Below are 14,785 nucleotides of genomic sequence, written 5' to 3' on the forward strand. Positions count from 1 at the left end.
TACATGTTGAACCCAAATACCTGTACTTTCTACTTCTTACATGTTGAACTCAAATACCTGTACTTTCTACTTCTTACATGTTGAACACAAATACCTGTACTTTCTACTTCTTACATGTTGAACCCAAATACCTGTACTTTCTACTTCTTACATGTTGAACACAAATACCTGTACTTTCTACTAGTGTTGCGCGGTGTACCGATACTTGAAAGGTACCGCGATACCTTGCTGTTAAAAACGTTACGATTCCTCCGTTTCATTAGTATCGGTACTTTAAGAATGACGGGGAAAAGTACTCCGGTGAGAAAGCGCCGTTTTAATAAGAGCCGTGTGTATTCAGCGCTCTGCTTCCACTCCCAGCACTGCAGCCATGCCTGCAGTCCCTCCCCTCTCAAGCACGCTCTAAGTCCCTCCCCTCTCAAGCACACTCTAAGTCCCTCCCCTCTCAAGCACGCTCTAAGTCCCTCCCATCTCTCGTGCACGCTCTAAGTCCCTCCCCTCCCCTTTAGTCTGAATGTGTGTTTGGTGGCGTGATCATTATTCTTTAGAGTCATTGCGTGCCTATTGATTTGAACACGATCCGTGTATCCATCATTTCCTGGTCTTCTCTAAAGAAGAGGGACCAATGGAAACGTTGTCATGTTGCCGTTGTTCAGCATGGAAACATTCTTTAGCTAACAATTACATTATTGTTCTATTAATATAAAGGGAGGTCAGGTACTCTTTAAAAGCAGCTGCTAGCTATGGGTACTTTTTACTGAAGTACACTTCAAAGCCTCTTTACTTTGACTTGAGTAAAGAAGTTTAGTCAGTACTTTTACTTTCACCAGAGTATTTTTAAACACGAGTATCTGTACTTCTACTTTAGTAAAGGATATGTGTACTTTAGAGTGGTGCAGCAATTACGTATTGTCATAGGCTGACACAGAACTGAGGGCTCCATCCCACTGCAGATTTTATTTCAGCATCGAACCAAAAACACGTTAAAAAACATTGACCTTGAGACCAGAAGCGGTAAACTGCTGACTAATTTGTGGGTATTAGGATTCTTTCTTGCAACACTCTATTGCTAAAGAACATAATGTGTGTTCAGGTTGAGTTTAAAGTAAACATGGGATGTTATTAAAGTCAACTTTATTGTCAATCTTTTATTTTGTGTGTCGAAATACTGTTTCCCACAATCCTGAGGAATGAAAAAAAATACACATAAATATATATACAAATATGTATACACATACATTCTCAACAGACACATTTATGCACACATTAAAAGACATCAATAAAAGCACAACAGTCAATATACAAAATAATCACTTCTAACCTAAACTGTACATTAGTGCAAAAGAATGTCCATAGCAGCGTAGAAAGTGTCTGGTGCTGGTAGTGTGTGTGTGTGTGTGTGTGTGTGTGTGTGTGTGTGTGTGTGTGTGTGTGTGTGTGTGTGTGTGTGTGTGTGTGTGTGTGTGTGTGTTGTCGGGGCGTCACACGGAGGTCACACGGAGGTCACACTCGCTGGCGTTGAGTTTCCAGGTGATGCTTCACCTGCGACATCCCACAGCCTCACAACATCACGACACACACTCTGTTCTGATGCTCAGACCTGCCCATGTGTCGCCATCACACGATCCACGTCACACACACTCCTACATGAGAGTGTGTGCGTGAATCACTGTGTGTGTCCTCGCCATATTTATTTGATGCCCGTCCATGTGCAGGCATGTGTGTGTGAGAATCTTTTTATGTCTCCCAAAATGTAGGCGTGTGATTGTCAGTCATTGGACTGGGTGTGTATGTTTGTATGTCTATCAGTGTGTGTGTGTGTGTGTGTGTGTGTGTGTGTGTGTGTGTGTGTGTGTGTGTCTAGCAGATTTGAAATTTTTCGGAAAAGTATCTGAATGTCAATTGAAGGGAAATGGGTAAATGAACTGGGAAACACAGATTTGGTTTTGTATCAGTTATGCATCCTCTACATCAGGGGTTCCCAACCTTTTTTCCCAAGAGCCCCCCAAATGACTCCTGTTGGAAGTTGCGCCCCCCCCCCATACACACACACACACACACACACACACACACACACGGGGGGGGGGCGGGCGCACCAGCGGTAATTAAAGTTTAAAAGTCTCAAAATGCTACAACTAGTGTCACAAACTGGATGAATGTGAAGTATGTTGTTAAAGGAGGATGAAAGCGTAATCAAGGAGCACTATTGGAGCGACTTTGATGGTTATTGGACTCAGGATTCATTCATTTGGATTCCCGCTGTATGAAGAAATTAAAGGACGGCGGAAGTGGAAACAATTCACAAAGGGATTAAACTGTTTAAAACACGTGCTCAAAGTAAGCCGGATTTTGCCGATGTGTTTATGTGGATTCAAAAGTCGTAAATAATCTACAAAATGGAGGAGACCGATCTGATCGGAGCAACTGACAAATAATCCAACTGAAGCCGGCATGGACAATGACTGTGTTTTAAAAATGCGCTTATCCAGACAAGCCCGGTTTGGACACTTTACGGGCAGAAGAAACATTTCTATAGAAAGAATTATACATTTCTGTCTTTTTATGCCTTTAATACTAACTTGAATTTTTATTAAAATTAATTAGTCAATTATTTTTTATATTTTATTGTAATGTAGAGACAAGGCTTTTAGTGACAATCATGTATTGCTTTACGTATATGTAAACATTTTTTAAAATCTAAATATGATATTTTGCCTCAAATCCTCTGAGGCCTGGTGCCCCCCCTGCGATCTTTGGCGCCCCCCCAAGGGGGACGCGCCCCCCAGGTTGGGAACCACTGCTCTACATTATGTATCTACAATACATACCTCAGAACCATACTGTTTATTGGAAATAGTCTAATGTTATTTTCTCATGGCTTACATTTGTCAAAATAATACAACAAATATATGCAGTGAGCCGAAAAGCATCACTTTGACATAACAATGAATGAAAAGTAGAAATAATAGTAATATTTGTGTTAAAAGAAGGTATTTTTAGACTCTTTATTGTCACTAGGTTGTTTCACACATTCAGATTATCCATTACTACAAAATGTTGTTCTGCAAAAGTCAAGAATCATAAATATAAAATATAAATTATAAGTAAGATATATGATAAAAAAACATTAATTAGTGTTCACAGTATGGCAGCCTGATACACACGTAAAATAATCCAGATGTGAAAAATAATGATTTCCATCTCATGTTAATGTATTCTGTCTGGCTGCCATCCAGAAACAAGTGTGTGTGTGTGTGTGTGTGTGTGTGTGTGTGTGTGTGTGTGTGTGTGTGTGTGTGTGTGTGTGTGTGTGTGTGTGTGTGAATTAAGGCTGTGAACAAGTTAGAAACAGATAATAATGTGTTATGCATAGTTGTGGACGTGTATATATATTTGTTTCCTTTTTAAATTGTATTTATTTTTCGTTGCCTGCTTGTGAATTGTAGTGTTTGTGTTCAATACAAACATTAATCAAAACAATACATCACAGGAAACCACAGTAGAGCGTTGAAGTCCCGTCATCCTCAGGGTTAGTGTTGATCGTAAACAACTGTAATCAACTTGTGAGCTGATTAAAAAAGAAAGGAGGAAGCAACACTGACTGACTCTCTGTGTAATATCGCAGCCAATAAAACCTGCGTAACGTTTGGGGAATTATCAGGAGTTGTTTTTGACCAATCAGCTCTCCTGGCAGTTGCTCCATGTTACACCATGACAAGTTAATTTCCTGTTTGTTTCTTCAACACTTGGAGCTGTCGCCGGTTCAGACTGAGAGCTGTTAACAAAAGTGTTTTTAGCTGAGTGTCAGGAGTCTGAGAGAGAGAGAGAGAGAGAGAGAGAGAGAGAGAGAGAGAGAGAGAGAGAGAGAGAGAGAGAGAGAGAGAGAGAGAGAGAGAGAGAGAGAGATAGAGAGAGAGAGAGAGAGACGAGAGAGAGAGAGAGAGAGAGAGAGAGGAAAAGTTAGAGGAGGGGTGGATGAAGAAAGAAATAATTATGAGTTAGAGGAAGGAACAGCAACACACAACTTCACTTTACGTACCCAAATAATATTTACTGTGTTCAAGGGCATTCAACCGCTGCTGAAGGTTAATCCAATGTCTCTGTGTCACCTTAAAATGATTACTGAAAATCAGCATTGGGAGTAACGCGTTACAGTAACGCAGTACTTTTTTAATTCAGTAACTCAGTTACCGTTACTACATGGCGCGTTACTCCGTTACTGTGTTAGTTTTTTTTTAATAGTCAACAGCCAGGCGAACAGAGATGAGAACTGTACTTAAGTACAGTACTTGAGTAAATGTACTTAGATACTTCCTGTGTCACATGCGGAGACGCGCTGTGGGCGTGTTTGTGTTGTTTACTAACAAGACTATCATGGCGGCGGCGGAGCTCAAGTCTAGTTTCTCCACCTGGAGATATTCTCACTATTTCACTTTTGTCGAGCACAAAGAAAAGAACGTTTTAGTTAAATGTAAGTTGTGTCTTGGCGGGTCAAAGATCCTATCTACTGCCCAAACCAGTCATTCAAATCTCTTAAAACATCTGCAAAAACAACATGCTGGGACGAAGCTAGTAGCTAAGACCACAGAGACTCAGCCGACGCCACTCCACCTCCACCTAAGCAACAGCGGCTGGATTTTAACCAAAGGACTGTTATCCAGGGAAAAGTGGATAAAGCCATTGCACGGTATGTTGTAGAACACATGCAGGCTATTGCTACAGTGGAGTCACCCGCTTTCAGGGAGCTAGTTAGCATGATAGCATGTCCGGGCGGCACACGGCATACGGGACGGAACACTTTTTCCAACTACCTGGAGAAAGAATATACAAAAATGGAAAGCCAGCTAATATCGATGCAATCCAGATTGCATATAATGCATGTCAAGTTGATCAACAGATTGTATTATTCTCCAATGCAATAACAGTACTGAAATGAAGGCTATAAGGGCATTAATGGGAGCCCTTTTCCCAAGTAACGAAAACGTTACTTTTCACAGTAACGCATTAATTTTGGGTGTAAGTAACTAGTAAAGTAACTGAGTTACTTTTGAAATGAAGTAACTAGTAATGGTAACTAGTTACTGGTTTTCAGTAACTAGCACAACACTGCCGATACGGCCCGCGAGACAATTTGATACGGCCCTCGAGGTAACACACGCAAAAAAGAAAAAAAATTAAGAAATCTAGACCGCAAAATAATTAAACAAGCGAGTCCCTGTTTTTCCTGGCCAAGGTCAGGGTCCTTGAACACAACACGAGCCTAAGTGTCATCACGTGGTATATGTCTCGTCCGACAGGGGTTTAGAGCTGCGGGAGAGCAGAGCACCAGAACGCCGCTCCGGGCCGGGACTTCACAAATGTCAGTACCCATAAGGAGCCGTACACATGCCGCAGTTTTTGCGTGGCTGTGTCTTTAGTTGAAAGCCCAGTGGCGATCTGTTCATCTGTCATACTGATCATACAGTCAATAACTTTGTTGTTATTAGCATCTGGTTAGCTAGCTATGCTAACGAATATAAGAAGCTTTTTCTCCAACCAGTGAGGTAAAGGCACATCTTTATATGATCATTATAGTTATAAAAAAATAAGAGAATACAGTAAACAGGTATAAAATACTATATGACAGTAAAAAAAAGTTGTTATTAATAAACAAGAATACAGTTTGAAAGGAGAGTGATTTGGAAAATATCCATAAAGAAAAAGAAAATCTGCTTCCAGTTCTGTTTCATCTGGGTGTTGAGAGATGTATCCATAGATCTCCTAATGTTGCTCTCAAAGTGCACCAGATTTATGCTTTTAACTTCAACATTTAAAAACAAATCTTCCTGGGAGAACATGCCCCCGGACCCCCCTAGAGGAGGTTAGGTCCCCCCCCACTTAAATCATGTTCACATGGATCGGAAACTAAATTGCACACATCTTGTGTCCATATCTTTCTGTTTTGCTGGTCATGCCACCGTGCACGTGCATGCATGCGCGAGTCATGGTGAGATATCTGGATTAAGAGGTTGCTTTTTCTTTGCACAGCATGAAAGAAAGGCCAAATTAATGGGCTGTGATTTTGTATTTTTAAGCAGACGTCAATAATTTGTACGGCCCTCGGAGGATGTTGGAAAAATTGAAATGGCCCTTGAGAGGAAAAAGGTTCCCCACCCCTGGGTTACAGAGATATGAAAAATCCACCTAAACGACCTCAGAGGTGGAGTTTTTTTGTTGCTAAACCTCTAAAAAGGTCAGATTTAGCATCAATCTCGATACAGGGTACTTATTATATATTATACTTTGGATTCCTAAAGCTTTTAGTCTACCATCCCATCATCCAAGGTTAGTTTTCACCAGGGACGTGCACAGGTACGGGCTAATGTTGCCCGGGCAACGGCCCTTTTGAACTTGTTGGCTGACCTGCCCCTCTGGAGAGAGCGAAAGTCTTTTTTTTCTGTTGTGGCCGAATCAACATGATAAGCCCACAATTAGTATTGTAGCGTCTCGCTGCGATAAAACACACCTTGTCAGCGCTGTCATCTGCCCCCAGTCACGTGACTTTGTTTACAATCTGACAGCTGAAAGCAAAGGAAAGCCCTCCGAGTCCGGTCCGGCCTCATGTGGCTATGGTGATCATGTGCCTGCCTGGCTTTGGTGTTGGTGGCCAATCCTCGGGTCAATCTGTCCCCGGAAATGTTCCCGTTTTTAAATATGCTTAAATTGATTTTGAGTTTTCTCATGGCAGTTAGAGTATAGGGGACAAACCAGGGACTTTACTTCCTCTTGACACCGTCGGCGATTTACAAAAAAAAAACACCTAAAAGGCTACTTGTTATTGTGTTTCTGTCTTTCTGTGTCTTTTCATCTGCTCCGTAAACTCCCTCTCTCTCTTTTCTTGATCGCCCTCTCTCACATACGGGAGAACACTTCACTGTCCCGCTTCATTGTAGGATTTCTGCCATGTCTCTACTTTAGTTTGACCATCTCATATTAAGTTATGGAATACTAAATACATAAGTAATTAGATACCTTACCGTTACTGCGCTCATAATGAATGATAGGAATAAGAATAATGCGTATTGAACTGGTTTAATCAATTAGTGATTTTATTTAAGGCACAGCAGTTACAATGGTCAAACTACATTAAAACAGAATTGTCCGCATTTTATCTTTAATAGTTACTAACATTAGATATGTTAATGAGATATGGGCCGCAAAAAAAATGTCCCCTTCATTTTTTTATTTATTCTTACGTTTTCAGGGGGGGGTCGGCCCTTTTTCTAGTTTAGAGCAATTGCCCCTCCAAATATCTGTGCACGTCCCTGGTTTTCACTATAAGTAATGGTTTCTTTTTGGACGGACACTATCATTTAAATTTGTTCACTGTGTTCAATCTGAATTTACCTTAAAATAAAAAAAATTCTATATTGATTCTGACTTTTCTACATCGAACTCACAGGTTTATCATTGCTTTGAGAAAAAAGATTATTAATTTACCCCTTTTAGAAGGGAAGATATGGTCAGGACCTCGACACAAACTGTTGGACCCAAATGCAGGACCCAGAGACAAAGTCTTGAATGTAACAAAAATGTATCTTTAATTTCAAAGATCGGGTTTTTCCTTTTAACAGAGTAGGTACTGGAATTAACAAAAAGCGCTCATAAGGAGGAAAAACCTACGCATAACAAAAAGAGAATTTAAAGTGGACCTATTATGCTATATTGGAAAAACATAGGGCCATACTAGGGCTGTGCGATTATGGCAAAAATCATAATCACGATTATTTGGTCAATAATTGATATCACGATTATTTTGACGATTATTCATTGACCATTTATTGAACTTTAAAACAAATAATATTTTACCAATAAACAAGATCAATAAATGTGTTGGAGCGCACTTCCAAAACCATACTAAACATATATTATTAATATGATACATACAAATAAATTAGACCAAAATAAATGAAATCAAATATGTTGCAGTGCACTGTCACAACCTACTGAAAACTCCTTAACATATAGCCAACATTTTGGTAAAACATATTCAACATATTCCACTCAGTTAAACGTTGAAGGCTGGCCAACCGTCATGGTCCAGAAGTAACAGGAAATAAATGTTGAACTACAATTTAAGACCAAATAAAAATGTTTAGGCCACCATGGCAAATGCTGGTAGGGCTGCTCATGTCATCTCTTAAAGATGTTTTGCAAGAAATACCAGCCTGTTTACATGGTCTGGTTTCAGAGATGAGCGCAGGCAGGTGACAATATTGCCACCTGTACTGAAGACCCTCTCTGAAGAGGAACTTGTGGCAGTGCTGCCACATATGACACAGGAAAAAAAGAAAAGACTCTGAAGAACCCTTTCTTTGCCATTATATAAAAATAGTGTTGCTACAAAAGTATAAATTAGGCTTACTAATAAGACAACTCAGATCTGAAGCTACACAGTAATCTGCTGCAGCAACAGTGCAATACAAAAGACAACATTAATAGAATCAAACCCATTTTTTGTTGCATTTTATTAGAGTATAAAAATAAATGCCTTTAAAATAGGATGCAAGCAACACTAGTTTCTGAACTGATAGACTATAATCAATTTAAACAGAACAGATCTTAATGTTTGCATTCTTATACCATTTTGTACAATAATTATCATGAATAAATTCAAACAAACTAAAACTTACAGCAGATTAATAACGGTATCTAAATTGAGTTTTTATTATATCAAAAACTTGTTGAAATGCTGCTGTTATTTTTACTGTCCCACAAAAGCCCATCGGCAGCCTCCAGGAAAGCTTCTTTCACAACTTCGCCGTCTTCGAAAGACTTCATGTGTTTCTCAAGAACGTGACTGACAAGATAAAATGCTCTGGTAGCAGCCTTGCTCTTGTTGTTGGGCCTGGTGAAAATGGACTGCTGTGCATTTAGCTGTGCTCTCAGGCCCCTCCCCTTTTGGAGCGTAGGGCAGAATTAGGAGGGAATTCCGTCTCGTAGCGTTTGTGCACTGTTTTGAAATGCCGCTCCTAAATTACCCTTCTTCGATAAAGCCACACTCGCATTGCAGATGAGACAGATGGACTTTGAATTGGAATAGATACAAAAATAATGATCCTCCCACTCGGAGTGAAAATTATATATTTTGGGCTTTTTTGCTTCTGCCATAATTGCGGTCTTGTGTGTGTGCGGACTGTCACTCCTGTTGACCATCCATGCTGTTGACACGGACAACGTCGGCGAACTAGTGCACTGCTCACCAGCCACGCCCGGACAGTGAGGCCGGCCAATCACAAAGCTTTGATGCGTTCAAGTGCATTATTCTGGCACGGGAACATTATGTTACAGGACATTAACGATAAAACAGAATATTGTTGTTCTATTTTTAGACACATCTCGCGATCGACTGGGAATCTCCCCGCGACCCTTCTTTTTAACTATAGTTGCTGCTCTTGTTCTGACATCTTCGCTTGCGCTGAACACTCACAACACATGTCACTCCCACGTGACCGAGTGGGCTTTTAGGGAGGGGCGAAAGCGCACCCAGCAAAATAATCGTATTTTGTCAATTATGCTGTTTTCCTAATCGTCGCAAAGCCATAATCGTAATCGCGATTAAAATACGATTAATTGCACAGCCCTAGGCCATACCTATAAAACATGTCTGAAGTGTTTTGCTTAACATCCCAAACAGATCCCCCGTTGTAGCCATGCCTCATGCTGCTCAAACCCCTCTTTTGCAGCCCTGTTAGAGAAACGCGGATCTTGGGTCCTTAGCTTGAAAATAAAGAAAGAAAAGGAGGCGGAGCTAATGCCTGATCAGAATTCTACCGGAGATAAAGTTGAATTCGGCTGTGATAAAACGCCATCCTGTTCTAAACCACATCAAGGATTATTTCTGAAACAGTATGGAGCTCAAATGCTTTTTCTCTTGCGGGTTTATCACAAGGTGAGTTCCTTTTGTATTTCCTGCTTTTTAAACACATGTGCTCTCCAGTACAGGTTAGCTCTGAGTGTTAGCGAGGCTAGCTAAAGTAAACAAAGACGAGATTACGTCCAAAACACGTCAGGCATTGTTTCTGATGGCAACTCTCTGTGGGTCCGCTGCCGATTTGACGTCAGATCGGCAGCAAATCTGTATCCGCTCGTTGTACACCGTTTTTAAAAGATTTGGGTACGGCGGAAAAGAGAGAGGGTTTTATTTTCTGACGCTGCGTGAGTTCCCCGACACACCGGGGACACATATTTAATGTATAAAAGACATCACAAAGTGCATTTTGCATGATAGGTCCCCTTTAAGAAATAAACTTAAGCCTACAAAATTAACAAAACAACAAAACCTGACATGAGTGAAAGCGATCCTTTCTGAGCTGAGGCCTGGCACGACCATTCGGGGAAACAAACAAGACGAACTGACACAGGACAGGGGAGAGACAGGACTATTCAAACATGAGGTGAGTGGGAACAGGTGGAAAGAATCAGGGGCGGGGCAGACGCTGATGATGGCGGGAAAAACACACAGGAGGAGGAAGAAACAGGGCCTGGAATGAGAGACACCTGTACTTTCTACTTCTTACATTTTGAACACAAATACCTGTACTTTCTACTTCTTACATGTTGAACACAAATACCTGTACTTTCTACTTCAGAGGTGCCCAGTACGTCGACCGTGGGGCAATGCTGATAGATCGCGAGTCATTCATAAAAAAAAAAACCCAGCCCCGTTAAAATAGACATAACAGGTTTTGATCCCGCCTCCCTGCCACTTAATTCAGGAGTTTACTTGATTGACAGAAAAAGCGACCTATCGCTTTCCAGTCTGTTAACCCAGAATGCAAAGCGATACAAAATCAGTCAAGTGCCGGGAAAACTCAAATTAAGTTAAGGAGACAAACAAGAGACAAACAACAAAATGAGTGCGGGACCGAGCCAAAAGCTAAAGACATAGCCTACCACTTCCACCCAGAATGGGAGGAAGAATATTGTTTGTGATGTCACATTCAAAGGTTATTTGCCTTATTTGTAAAGCAAGCGTCGCTCTGCCAAAGAAAGGTAACGTGGAGAGGCATTATCGGAGTGTTCACAAGGCATATGACAGCGACTTCCCTCCGAGTAGCGAGTGGAGAAAGAGAAAGGTCATGTATTATTGCTACACAAATATTATCTCGCAGTCTTAGTGTCGCCAACTCGTTTCTAACATGCACAAAGACAAACAAAATGCGTCTATGGTCGGTGTATTTTCGACCTTTCCAATCGAGACGAGATCTCTCCTGTACTTTCTACTTCTTACATGTTGAACACAAATACCTGTACTTTCTACTGCTTACACTTTGAACTCAAATACCTGTACTTTCTACTTCTTACATGTTGAACCCAAATACCTGTACTTTCTACTTCTTACATGTTGAACCCAAATACCTGTACTTTCTACTTCTTACATGTTGAACACAAATACCTGTACTTTCTACTTCTTACATGTTGAACACAAATACCTGTACTTTCTACTTCTTACATGTTGAACACAAATACCTGTACTTTCTACTTCTTACATGTTGAACTCAAATACCTGTACTTTCTACTTCTTACATGTTGAACACAAATACCTGTACTTTCTACTTCTTACATGTTGAACACAAATACCTGTACTTTCTACTTCTTACATGTTGAACTCAAATACCTGTACTTTCTACTTCTTACATGTTGAACTCAAATACCTGTACTTTCTACTTCTTACATGTTGAACACAAATACCTGTAGTTTCTACTTCTTATATGTTGAACCCAAATACCTGTACTTTCTACTTCTTATATGTTGAACACAAATACCTGTACTTTCTACTTCTTACATGTTGAACCCAAATACCTGTACTTTCTACTTCTTACATGTTGAACTCAAATACCTGTACTTTCTACTTCTTACATGTTGAACCCAAATACCTGTACTTTCTACTTCTTACATGTTGAACTCAAATACCTGTACTTTCTACTTCTTACATGTTGAACACAAATACCTGAACTTTCTACTTCTTACATGTTGAACTCAAATACCTGTACTTTCTACTTCTTACATGTTGAACACAAATACCTGAACTTTCTACTTCTTACATGTTGAACTCAAATACCTGCACTTTCTACTTCTTACATGTTGAACTCAAATACCTGTACACTCTACTTCTTACATGTTGAACTCAAATACCTGTACTTTCTACTTCTTACATGTTGAACTCAAATACCTGAACTTTCTACTTCTTACATGTTGAACTCAAATACCTGTACTTTCTACTTCTTACATGTTGAACACAAATACCTGAACTTTCTACTTCTTACATGTTGAACTCAAATACCTGCACTTTCTACTTCTTACATGTTGAACTCAAATACCTGTACTTTCTACTTCTTACATGTTGAACTCAAATACCTGTACTTTCTACTTCTCACATGTTGAACTCAAATACCTGTACTTTCTACTTCTTACTGTACTTTCTACTTCTTACTGTACTTTCTACTTCTTACTGTACTTTCTACTTCTTACATGTTGAACTCAAATACCTGAACTTTCTACTTCTCACATGTTGAACTCAAATACCTGTACTTTCTACTTCTTACTGTACTTTCTACTTCTTACTGTACTTTCTACTTCTTACTGTACTTTCTACTTCTTACATTTGCAAAACACTTTAGTTTTAATCTGCGTTTGGTGGCGTGATCATTATTATTTAGAGTCATTGTTGTGCATATTGATTGTTGAGGTAAGCAAGTCAAACACAATATTATAATCACTCCACCACACGCTGAGGTTTTCAGTTCCTCCACCCGCACTGTTTGTTTTCTGGCTGTTGGTTAACAAGCCAGCAGCGAGCGCACATTTAATCTCAGCACACATAAACACAGGCTTTTATATTTACACAAGGACTACCTAGGAAACCCTCACACACACACACACACACACACACACACACACACACACACACACACACACACACACACACACACACACACACACACACACACACACACACACACACACAGTCATTTTCTGAAGCATATAATAACAGTTTGGGAGCAGCTTGTTCAGACTTCCAAACGTATGTTGGCCCTCCAAACAAAAGGCATAAACAATAATTTGAATAAATGGAGGTAATTTCCTGCGGCAGAATGTCTAATCAGAGTCGCATTCTGCTGGAGGACCTCGACTGTGTGCATGTGTGTGTGTGTGGAAGGAAACATTGAAGAGAGTTTTCAGGAATGCATGCAGAGAGAGACATAGAGGAGGGGGAAAAATTATATCCCAAACTACCCGTCGTTTCTTTGCCAAGGCTGCTGGCCAACCGGAGAACACTTGGTCCATCTGCGCGAGATAAGAGCCTCTCAGGCCTCCAAAACATTTACAAAATACCCGCTAACAACCCGTTCATTACTCTTTGTCTCCGTTGAGCTGTTTATCGCCCTCCCCTTTTCTCCCGCCATCTCTGGCTCGTTACGGGAACTCTGGTGATGTTCGTTCGTTATCTATATTCTTTCAACATTTTCGTACTGAAAGAAAGGTTTGAGGTTTTATAGATAGTTCCTTTATTAGTCGAAGTTGCCCTGCACCTCCACACAGGTGTCATGTTGGGAGGATGGATCCTGAAAAGCCTGCAAACTACTCGTAAGAAACGAAAAGGTGAAAAGAGTGTCTGCCCTAACAGGTGCAAGAAATCTAACAGAGTGTGAAATGCTAATGAAGCGTCACACACACACACACACACACACACACACACACACACACACACACACACACGTACCATGTATACATCACTTCAGGGGACATTACATTGACTTACATGCATTTCCTGGAGACTTATCCTAACCTTAACCATAACCAACACATGCCTAATCCTAACCCTTAACCTTACCCTAACCAAGTCTTCACCCTAAAATTAATGACTCCCCTCATGGGGACCTCCAATTTGTCCCCATAAGGGAGGCGAGTCCCCACACGTGACTATGTAAACATATTTAGGTCCCCACAAGTATAGTAATGCTAGACCACACACACACACACACACACACACTGAGAAGAGGTCTAATCAGGCACAATAAGTGAAAACACCTGTAGGGCCATCGAAAAACATTCAACATTTGGGAATTTTGACTTCTCTAAAATGTAGAAAAATCGTCTTTTACGAATAACATTTATCGAAGTTAGGAATCAACTATTTTGTTTGTTATCTGAGAAAATATGACGATTATGACTTAGACCGACAGTCTTCATTTTCATTGAGAAAACACCACAGAACAAATAAAATGTTGTTATTATTATAATGGTTGCCAGCTGTTGTTGTTGACACTGTACTCTGAGAAAAACAGATGCTCACGAATCAGAAAATGATTGATCCGTATATTTTTGCGCAGCTCATTTAATCTTCTTACTTTGAACCAGATGGTTTCTCATTAAAACCCTCATGTGACTCAACTTTCATCCGTTTTAATGAGGTTCGTTTTCTATACATCATCGTTTGACTTTGTAGGCAGTTTGTGAATCAAACTTTAAGACTTTTAGATTAGTATAACTGATATATCTGGCTTTACTTTTGGGTTTCACACACTTCTGTTCCGGGTTTGTCTGCGGGAGTTCTTGATTCTGCCAAGAGTGCCCAACTGAGTTTTTGTGAAAACAGCTGGAGGATGTTTTGGATATTATGGCCACCAGCCCAGTTGATGCAGCAGCTGTTCGACTCTGTGCCCGATTTAAAACATTCTGGAAAATGTGGAATGAAGCGTCTCCAAACGGTTGACAACACGGTTTTTCAAGGTATTTGACA

General features: G+C 40.3%; 1 protein-coding gene across 3 annotated transcripts in view; it reads left to right on the plus strand.

The window, feature by feature from the left end:
• prkd1 (protein kinase D1) overlaps positions 1-14,785 on the plus strand; it is a 96,236-nt gene that overhangs the window by 22,089 nt on the left and 59,362 nt on the right. The gene's annotated exons all lie outside the window — the stretch shown is intronic.

This window comes from Gymnodraco acuticeps, unplaced genomic scaffold, assembly GCF_902827175.1.
Source record: "Gymnodraco acuticeps unplaced genomic scaffold, fGymAcu1.1, whole genome shotgun sequence".
NCBI lineage: Eukaryota > Metazoa > Chordata > Actinopteri > Perciformes > Bathydraconidae > Gymnodraco > Gymnodraco acuticeps.